This window comes from Furipterus horrens, unplaced genomic scaffold (genome assembly GCF_987537825.1).
Source record: "Furipterus horrens unplaced genomic scaffold, mFurHor1.1.pri manual_scaffold_6, whole genome shotgun sequence".
In the NCBI taxonomy this organism is placed as follows: domain Eukaryota; kingdom Metazoa; phylum Chordata; class Mammalia; order Chiroptera; family Furipteridae; genus Furipterus; species Furipterus horrens.
The window spans coordinates 187,526,788-187,537,803 of NW_028327176.1; the positions used below are offsets into that span (position 1 = coordinate 187,526,788).

The 11,016-nt window shown below is 43.8% G+C and overlaps 1 long non-coding RNA gene and 1 pseudogene across 2 annotated transcripts in view; both read left to right on the plus strand.

Annotated features, from left to right (window-relative positions):
- LOC150008008 (uncharacterized) overlaps nucleotides 1–10,641 on the plus strand; it is a 48,720-nt gene extending 38,079 nt beyond the window's left edge. The window contains exons 1-2 of one of the 2 annotated variants that reach the window (XR_016511666.1): nucleotides 5,274–5,329; nucleotides 10,466–10,641. This is a non-coding gene — a long non-coding RNA (uncharacterized LOC150008008). Of the gene's footprint in view, nucleotides 1–5,273; nucleotides 5,330–10,465 lie in introns of those variants that run through there. The other variant, XR_016511665.1, reaches the window with a different exon arrangement.
- LOC150008009 (large ribosomal subunit protein eL39 pseudogene) lies at nucleotides 9,960–10,309 on the plus strand (annotated as a pseudogene).
- Nucleotides 10,642–11,016: the final 375 nt, after the last annotated feature.

Below are 11,016 nucleotides of genomic sequence, written 5' to 3' on the forward strand. Positions count from 1 at the left end.
TCAGTTTCCTGTCTCCCAAAGGAAGGTAAAGATACCTGCTTGAACGATGGTGTCATTGGGAGACCTGCAGAGATAATGTGCTGGGGAGCATTGTCACAGAGCTAGGAGCCGTGGCACGACTCTGGGGGTGGCCCTTGTCCTGAGATTGCTTTAGAATTTATGAACGAGACAAAGTACATTTAAATCGTATTTGAAAAGCTAAGCTGTTTAATTATGTTTGGGTCTGCTGTTTTGTTCCTGTGTGTGGGTGAGAGTCCCTGCAGAAAACGTGTGTGCACTAGAGCCGGGCAGGGCCTGGGCTGGACTCTCCTCTCCTCCGCAGACAGCACGTGCATCTCACGGGTCCCTCGGGCCCTCTGCGTCTACACCCTCCCATCAGTAAAGCGGGGGGAGGGGGGCCAGTACCCGCAGACTCGTGAAGATTAAATTCAGTCGAATATACAGACTTGCCTGATAGAGGAGACAGTCAATTCACGTCCACCGTTGTTACTACCGGGTGAAATTTCTGTTTCTCTTCTTATCATCCTTTTTCGGCACTTACAAGGAAATTCACCTTTGCTTGGGGAGAATCAAAGGGTGGGCAAGCTGATCTCTCCTCTGGGGGAAAATATCTGCCTTCAGTAGTTCTCTTTCTACATATTTTGGTTCCGGTCTATTTTATTTAGCAAGAATAGAGCTGTTTAGAATGCGGAGTTTCCAGGGGTTTCAGAGCATCTTCTTTTTTCCTCTTCTCTGGTTTTATTTGGGGCTCTCATGACGGAGGCCCCGACGGGCTGCCCTGTGAGTCAGTCCCTCCTCTGTCCCTGTTTACTTTATTGCACAATAAGGGCAGTAGAAATATTCACCAACCTCAACAGGATGCCGTGGCAATTAACAAATGAATAATTATAGAGCACACTCACATAAAAGCTCTGGATAAATGTAAATATTATTTCTATGGGAGCTCTCGAAAGGAAAATTTTCTTTACAAGAGTCCAGCTGGTGACTGTCAGGTGGCTTGTGATCTTGGCTTCTCAGTCTAGTGTCTCCTCCCTCCCAGGGATCCTGAACGTCCCAGCCAGAGTCCCATCTCCCTCCGAGTGTGGCCTTCCAGGTCCAGAGTTCTGCCCTTTTTGGCAGCACCAAATGGAGATCACAGAGCTGCCAGTTAAGTTTGCCAGGACTCCCGGTTAAATGCGGATTTGAGATAAATGGCAAACAAATTTTCTGTATGTTTTATGTAATAGTTGTAAGAGAAACGGAGCATATTTATTCTCAAAAATTATTCTTTTTTATCTTCAATTTAAGATAATTTTAAAAATTAAAATAAAAACATCCCATTCTTTATTCATTTGTTTGCTAAATCTGGCCACCCTCAGGTCCAGTGTTTAAGTATCAGCATCTCAGAACCGTAATCTTTAGACATCACAATAATCAATTCCTGCCTCCAGAAATGACAGTATCTGTTATTGGTGCTGATGTTGATGCGTAATGCAGGGTCACCCCCACCGGGCGACACCCCCATGAGGCAGAGTCATTGGGGCTGCTCGCCTGGTTTTGCCTTTAGAACTGTGCTTCTAACAGCCAGGTGGTGTCTGTCCTGTCTGTGTGTCCATCCTGTCGGTGTGTCTACGTAACAATCTAAAGAGTATTTCTTTAGCTCTAGGACTTTGTGAAGAGGAGAAAATGTTTGAGGAGCAGTGAAAGCCACACTCTGTAGGAGAGCATTTGGTTGAACTAGCATCAGCCATGTTTTTCAAGGTCACCAGAAGAGACAACAGCAGCCGCCTCACATGTCCCACGTACAGGTTAACATCCCAGAAACCACTGGGGCTGTAGAGCGGGATCTGCTGTCAGGCCCAGATACTCTTCCGTAACCCAGCTCGGGTTCACTCGGAACGGCCACGTGGTCCTGTCTTTGTCTGGGTATCCGCTTGTTGAACTCAGTCCCTGAAGGTGAAGTCTCAGCCTAAGTACCTTCATCTTCCCAATGTAGAGAGTGTTTGCTGATCTACTTCAATGGAGGCCTTTAATGTCTTCCAAAATTCTCTGAAAAGGGCTGACTGTGGAGATTGGGGTTTGATAAAGACAAAGTAACGTGGTGAGACTAAACCCCAGAGCTAACAAGGAAAACTTCCTTAATATTTGAAAGCAGTGGAGAGCGACTAAAAGCACATAGAAACTGGAGTGGAATTCACCCTGGAAGGAGGGAAACTGTACCTGGGTGACGTATGGAAGTTTGCAGCTTCTTTTTTTTCCCTAAGGAAAGTTCCTGAACCTCCATGCCCTTTATAGGCAGAAAATATCACCCTTCCTGGCTTGAGGTAGATGTAATACATATGACAAAAGCAGCACAAGGAGTGTGTGCGTGTGTGTGTGTGTGTGAGTGTGTGTGTGTGTAGCATATGGAACCACACTGCTATATGGTTCGATGAGGTATCTGATACAGAACAGTATTCCCTCTGAGTGGCTTGTGATCCATTAAAGGCATGTATTATAACCACTAAAGCAGCTACTAAAAATAATGCGGAGAGGCGTATAGCCAAAGAGTCAGTAGAGGATCACAATGGAATGTTAAAATATTTAATGCAAAAGAAAGTAGAGAAGTTGCGATAGGGGAGAGAAACACAGATGGGACAACGGAAAAAGAAATATGAAGATGATGGACGCAAACACAACCATATCAGACAAGCAAGACCTGATTTCACGCTGCTGTCAAGAGAGGCACTCCAAACCTAGGTGCACGGATAGGCTGAAAGAAACAAAGAGGAAAAGCGGACTACGGAAATCATAAGCATAAAAAAGCCGAGGCAGCGACATTAACTTCGGACGGAATGGAGTCAGTGTAGAGTCCAAGGTGAGAAATATCACTAAAGAGAACGAGGAACACTTCGGAATGACACGAGGACAAATTCGTCAGGAAGACACGAGAAGAGAGAGCGCCCCACACGGCACGCAGAACAACAGAAAGACGAATGAATATAAGAGCAGACAGACCCCCAGTCGTGGTTGGAGGTCCTAACACCCTCCTCTCAGGAGGCAACAGAACAAATGACAGCAGAAAACCGTCGAGGATATGGACGACTGGAACAACGCTGTCAGCCACCGTGACTTAGCAGACGTTTATGAAACGCCGCGCCTGCCGAAGAACGGCTGCAGAGTGACGCTTCTTAGCAAGTGCACAGGGAACAGTCGCCGAGGGAGACCGCATGCTGAGTGATAACTGCGGTCTCAGGAAATTTGAAAAGATTAAAACTTTAGAGTATGTTCTCTATCCGTAAGTGAAAGAAATTAGAGATTAATAACTATCTAGAAAAGCCTTAAATATTTGAAATCGCAAAGTAAACCAGAAAATAGTTCAAGGTGAACGATAATGAAAACATGACCGACCAAACTGGGGGCTGGTGCTGTAGCTGGAGCAGTGATTAGAAGAAAATTTATAACCTTAAATGCTTTTATTAGAAAAAAGGGCTTAAAGTCAATTATCCAAGTATCAGCTAGTCACCATAAAAAGAAAAAGACGATCAAGATGAAGCCAAAGCAAGCAAAAGGAAAGAGGTAAAAATCAGAGCAGAACTCAATGAAACTGAGAATAAAAAATTGAAAAAAATTAACAAAATCAGAAGCTGATTCTCTGAAAAGATTAATCAAATTGATAAACCCTAACAAGACTGATCAAGGAAGAAGAAAAATACAAGAGGGAAAAGACAATTTTTCAATGTCAGAAATGAAAGTCTACAGCTCTCTGTCTTTCTAACCTGGGCGCTGTACCTACAAGAAAGAGAGAGGCTAGAAGAATCCCTACTTGACTGAATCTAAGAATGGCACCCATTCCACAAATCCATGGATACCTGGATGCTGCCCATGAGACATCATTACATCGCCCTGCCCTGCCTTCCAAGGTCAGAGTGGCTCAGGGCATTAATATGCCATCCTGTCCTGCCCAAGATTGTGTAGGACACACCCACTTTGGTCACTGGTATCATCATTGTGAATCCTGAAAGCCTGGGAAATATTATATAAGCACTTAATTTCTTGAAAAGTTAAATTGTATTAATGGAATGATCATTGTCATTTTTGTAAGTTTTTCATTTCTTATATATTCTTAAGTCATAAATTCTTTAGCATGATTGAATGACCCATGGTTTTATGAAGTGACAGACTTAAGCCTTCGATATGCTCAGCACTTTATGGGCATTATGTTGGCCTTTGCAGTAAACCTGAAAATGCTATTACTCCTACTACACAGATGGAAAAAATGGATGCTCAGTAGGTTCAATAATTTTTCCGAAGTCTAACTGTGAATGGCAACAGAGAGACAACAGTAGAGATAACATAGAGGCTCCTAACTGGAGAGTTTAGGGACACCAGGATGTTGTCAATAAGATTCTGAAGGGCTGTAAAACTGCTTTTAACTAAGTATACTTTTTTCCCCCAAGAGAAAACATCTAGAGGCTCCCTTAAAGGTTTAGAATCCTTAGAAAATTAAGTCATTGCCTGGCTAAGTGATCTATGAATCACTGCCCGCCTGAGGCACCAGCGATGACCTATGTCTGGATTGGCTGGTGTGGAAAGATTCCCATGTTTTGTTTTTCTCATTCAGAGGCCCTTATACGTGAAGTGCAGCTCCGAGGATGGTTAATTCCTCTTGCCACCCAGAAAAATCAAATTTCTAAAATGGTATTCTAGAACTGGTTTTCCCAGGGCTTCTAGGATAATGTGTATTAGACCAAAACCCACTAGCGATCAGTCTGATGTGAAATTATTACCCTATGCTGAAGGCTTAAATAATGCTGTACTAAATTCTTGCTCTATAAAGTTTTAGAGCAAAGGCTTGATGGACTAGGACAGGGGTTATTCGGCCCTCAGGCTGCGGCGGAGATGCTGGGGCAGCGCGGCCCAGAGCAGGGCCGCAGCCTCCTTCTACCTTCGGGCTTCACCCACCTCATCCTGAGGCTTCCACTGGTGGGTGCCACTAGATGCCTGCGTTCTAGCCACCGCGCCCACGTTCTGCGTTGCCACCAGCAGGAGGACGGGAGGCAGGGAGAAGGGGAGGCCCTCTCCCTCCAGACACGCTGCCCAGAGGGTGCGTGCACCCCTGCTGCCTATTTCCTATTGACCAAACGTTGTCACCAGACCACAGTGAGGTGCAAGGGGGGCTGGGAAGTGTCATTGTTCTGGGTAAATCAGGTATTAGGGGAAAGCAGCAGTCTCTAGCACAGCTCCGCTTTGCAGAACCTGGTATATTAACACCAAAACCCTTGACGTAGCTAAGTTCGCACAGCAAGTGTAAGGAACGGTGGCCGCTAGAACAGGGGGATTTAAAACAGGAAGAAGGTGAAGAGAGAAGGTGAGGCCGCACGGTGGTTTTTCTAGATCTTGTTCATTTGTGGTCAGCTTGTTGTGGGTTGCCAGGGAGCGTCAGGGCGCAGGAACCATGCCCAACTGCCCTTCTTCCTTGTCACCATTTACAAAGAGGGGCAAGATGCGGGCGTTTCCTCCCCTCCCAGTTCTCTCCACCCGGGCAGGGCATTGGGGGTGGCCACCGGGAGGACGGGGCGGGGGTGGGGAAGTTCCCGGAGTCTCGGAGGAGGGGCCTGCAGTGCTTCTGGGCTCTGCTTGGACGGTGCGACTGGGGCTGGTCTCTGCGACCAGACACCACCCCCAGCCCACTGTGTCCGCGGTCAGGACAGCCCTGTTCCCCGCCTCATCTTGCCCTCCAGCACTTGGGGTAGCGGCGCAGAGGGAACTCAGCCTTCCTGGCTCCCTCTCCACTCCCGAAGTAGCAGCGGCCCCTGAGTTAGGTGCTCCTTTTGATGATCCCGGTGGGAAAGCAAAGGATGAGCACAAATTTCATCCTGAGTCCCTTTGATGCCTTTGAGGTCTGCGACTGTGCATTTTTAGTAAGATTGTTTTTGCTGTTTCATTTTGTTTTGTTTATAAACAGACTGTGTTAGAGAATTTTTACATGAGTGTCTATCAGACTCCTGCAGGGCAAGCTTCTGCTGCTGAATTACTTTGCCATCAGCTATAATTCTTCACTCTCCCAAACTGTGTATGCAGGTTAAATTAATTCAGTGAGTCTAAATTACTGATGATCATCTATTCCATTCCGAAGACATTATTGTCATCTTAATACACACAATGGAAATTATTTTCCCTGATAGGGAAGCAAAGAATGAATTTAGTCTCTGTCTTTGAATGTCATCCAGTTGCCCCTCTGGGACTATGCAGTCTGGCACCTGTGTGGATTGACTGAGAACCCCTGAAAGAACCATAAACCATATGGCAGGCCTGGTCCTTGGTAGGTTTGCAATAACCTTTTCTTGAATAAATCAGTGAGAATCATGATTATGCTAATTAATGTTTTTGAAAAGCCCACCTTCCTCAAAAAATATTTCTCTGGCACTTGGCAATGGGACATCTTTCTTCTTGGCATAGATTGTGGATGCTCCATCGGTGATGTGACAGGCTGCCGGTCAGTCCACAGCAGTTGCTAATCAGACCAGTTCAAGGAAACACTTCCATGGCCAATCAAACAAGTTCCTGCCTTGCCTGGGCTAATGACACCTTTTCTCTTACCAGTGTCTTAACTGGGAGCCAGCACCAAGGAACATCAACCAGTGACTGATTACTAAAATGTCTGGTCACCATTACAGATACTTACTGGTATGATCATGAAGGAACCATTTAACCCGTGGTTTGGAAAAAAATAATCTAGCAGAAATCAAACCCCAGTGGAAACACCTGAACCCTAGAATATTTAATTGGGGTTATCTAGGAACAAAAATAGCAAAATCCCTTCATAGTGTGATAAACCCTTCAATGCCCGTACTTCTTAAAAGAGCATTTATTAATTATTTTCATTATTGAGTGTGTAGTATTTTTGATTTGGCTTCAACCTTGCCAAAAAAGATGATCTGAACTTTTAAATTTTCGGCTGTTGTTCCTATCCCCGGTGCGAGGGTGAGGGCGCTAGATGCACTTTGGAAAGGTATCAGATGGGAGTCACTTTATCAGCCTCAAAATATAATTTTAAAGCCTTGATAGCCAAGGGGGCCCATTTCTCAGACTCAAGGATCTTAGCTTCAGGGATATCAATGCTATGTTGAAGATATTCCCCATCCCCCCAATTGTTTATTCATTCCCCTCACCTGTTCCGTGTATGTGCCTTCTCCCCCACCCCCCATAAAGGTAGGACAAAACCCCAGTTCTTATTCCCTAAATCTCTAGCTAGTATTTTTTTCCTACTACTATATCCCATTGCCTTTAGAGACTGCTAAAATAAATAATATGCTTTTATCTCTTTTTTACAACTAAGAAATGTCTTTGAGAAATTAGTAAGAAAAGTCTTAGTTCTGAAAAAGGGCCGTTACACTTAAAAATTCTTAATAAAAAATTTTCTTTTACTGACCCAGATATACTTTATAAACATAAAACTGAAGTCACATCATCCAAAGAATTTTTGTTCTTACTCTCTAGCACCCTAGTAACTAGGTGTTTTCAGTGATTTACTTTAGAAAATAGCATTTAGCTTATATACTTTTTATATTTACGAGATGCTTTTAAAAAATACTAGGTTTCCCCAGATACAAGGTGAGCATACTGCCTTCCTCAAACTTCCTCCCCCCCCAAAGTATAAAAATAGAATTGTTTTTTTAAATGAAAGAAAAGTGAAAGGAAACCAACCAAGATGAATTGTAGAATACAGTAACTTGTTCAACAGAGACGGGAAACTGAGCAATCAGCTGCAATGTGTGACCTAGTTCAGATCACAAATAAAACTAAATATAAACAGAGAATATAAAAACACATCTTTGGGATAATTTGAATATGGACTGGGTATCAGAGACTCTGAAGGAATCGATTGTTGATTTTGGGAGGCATGGTAATGATATATAAGAAAACACTCTCTTATTTTGAAGACAGTTAGTGAAATAGTAAAGGCTGAAATGTTGGGGAGGACATAAGGTTTCATTGTTTTTCAGTCTGAGACCAGCTTTAAAATACTTTGGCAAAGGGAAAAAATAAAGCGTGTATGACAAAATGTTAGCAACTGTATAACCGAAATGACACTTTTACAAGAATTTATTATCTTATTCTCTCTCCGTTTATACCTAAAATTGTTATGTTTTCACGTGAACAACGTTGAAAAGCACACGGGGTGAAGGAAATAGTCTTCTAACTTAACCTTAGCTACCATCTCAGCGTTGAGTGACTTCTGATATTAGTGTAACAGTAAAAATACCTTGGGTGTGGAAATGCTAAAGTAGACAGTTGCTGACAAAAGTTGTACTTCTCACCTTCCCATAAATGAAACGATGTCAGAACTTACAAAGAAATTCTATGAACGAGGTCAGTATTTTGTTGAATGAGGAAGTGTGACTCGAAGACTTGGCATTGTAGGAATAAAGGAAGTTCGAACCTGACATCCGTCTGGGGGATGACTCACATGGGATTCCGAGGCAAGGAGCTCTGTCTGTGTGCCTTGAATTCCAGGAATTTGGGGAGCCTCCTCTTTAAAGTTAATGTTCTTGTACTCTCAGTGCTTCCTCTGTACATGAATATTTGTTTTTAAATTATGCCTGTAGGTAGTTACGTATGTTTGTATGTATATACAAGGCTTGTCCAGAAAGTACCCAGCCACATAACATGAGAAATAGAGACAATTATTGAAGAAGATACAAGATATAAGAAACATTGTACATAGGACAATGACACCTCAGTCCCCTTCAATGGTATTTAGTTTTGGGAAAAGCCAGAAGTCACAGGGCGCCAAATCCGGGCTGTAGGGGTGTGTATTGTTGTGATGAAGCTGCCAATCACCAACGCGATGTTCCTTCTGCTCTGGTAGCAGAAGCCGTGGAACAAATTTTGCTATGACACGTTTCATGCCAAGAGCCTGCATCAAAATCTCGGACACGGAAGTTTTTGGACTCCCCAGATCAGCTTCTAGTTCTCGCGCTGTCAGTCGCCGATCTTTGTTGATTGCAGCCCGTACATGTTCAACATTCTCAGATGTTCTGGTTGTTGCAGGCCTTCCAGAATGTGGGTACCTTTCACAGATTCCTGACCATCTCTGACGCATCTGTGCCACACTTTTACTTGTGTTGCACTCATTGCATCATCCCCAAAAGCCTTCTGAATCATCTGAATAGTTTCTGCAGAGGCTTGTTCAAGCTTAACGCAAAATTGGATGCAGATTCGTTGCTCTCTACTCACCCAGTTATTTTGAATGCAACGGCCACACAGTACACACACTCACTCAACAGCGTCTGCCGCCCCCACTGACTAGTACAGTGAAGTCGGCATTGTTCACGCATGCGCATTCCAGTCCACTCTCCTTGGCTGCCAGGTTACATCGATGTTGCACAATCCATTTTTGTTATATTAACAATGGCTGGACTTCTTCCAGATAGACCTTCTGTGTGTTTGTGAATTTTATTTCTTGATAGTAGGGGAGGCATTACAAAATATTTGTTGTGAGAAGGAGGTGGATATTGGGTTTGATAAAGATGAGAACCTGTGCTCTATCATAAACAACTGATCGTCCTATCATGGGCAGCACGTTGTAATGATGGGAAACAGGGTGACAATGACATATTAAAACCTGGGAACAGCTGAGAGAATTGAGAGTGGCAAGTCCAACACAGCCACAACATTTGGTCCTAAAATACCTGATGGCAGGCATGCAGCCTCAGGTGTAGAAGAGTCAGGGTGACCCCAGGGGCATGCACCTGGTCAATCAGAGAGGTGTATTGGAGCTCAAGGATTTGCTTCATTAAGGCTGCTCCTGGATGGGATCACCGTGTCCTTCCCTGCCAGCCACCACTGAAGATGTTCAAACAGATGCCGCTGGGGGCGGGGTTAGGGGGACCCCTGAGCTTCATTCTCATCTTTACCCACCTGGATAACAGTAGAGATGAGGGGGTGTCAGCTCTGGGACCAGGCTGCTGAGGTCAAAAGTCTGTGCCCTCTCTTTCTCCGCCATAGTGGTCCGTGAGGTCGATTGTTCTTCGCCATGTCTTCTCACAAGACTTTCAGGATCAAGAGGTTCCTGGCCAAGAAACAAAAGCAGTACCGTCCCATTCCCCAATGGATTCGAATGAAAACTGGTAATAAAATCCGGTACAACTCCAAGAGGAGACATTGGAGAAGAACCAAACTGGGTCTATAAGGAATTGCACATGACATTGGAGAAGAACCAAACTGGTTCTATAAGGAAGGGCACATCAAAGATGGCTCATATAGCTCATATATTTATGCTCTATCCATGTTCTCTGCCTCTTGAAATCACTGAAAACATCACTTACTGTCTGAACAGTTTGGTGTCTTAATTGGGAAATTATTGGAAACGTCATTTTTCTCGATTTTTTTTTCTGCAGTGGTGTGTTGCTTCATTAATAAATGTGAGGCCATCTGAAAAAAAAAAAAAGTCTGTGCCTGCAACTGTGGAGCGACTTCATTTTTGTGTCTGTTTCCTCAGATGAATCACGGAGATGATAAAAAATACCTTTCTCCATGGGATCCTGTGTCATCGTCCAAGTTCTCAGAAGATGTCAGTGATTTCGACTAATGTTTATGCGACACTGAAGAAACAGAAATAAGAAACAGAGTCCTAAGATTTTTCCATTTCCTCATTAAAAGTCAGTTATATTTTTACTCTTGTGTTCCATGAAACTCTCCTGTATTCTTTTACAATAGTTCCTTTTTTAGTTTATGCTAAATCATGTTAGCTACCTGCAACCAAAGAAACTTAACTAATACAGATGAAAAAAATCTAAAATAGCTTCTGAAAACAGGATTAAGCCTAACACAGTGCCAGCAATTGGGGTCACCATGACCCAGATCCCCATGCTCACTTGGTAGACCCTCTCTGAACTTCCCATCAGAGCGCCTATGAGCGTACAGAAAAATACATGAACTCGCCGTGCCGCCGGGCATTAGAGAGGGGAGGAAACCTCGGGTCAGAATGTGGGGGGATTTCCACTAACGTCAGAGTGGATGAGGTTGGGCTGAAAATGACCTTTTTGAATT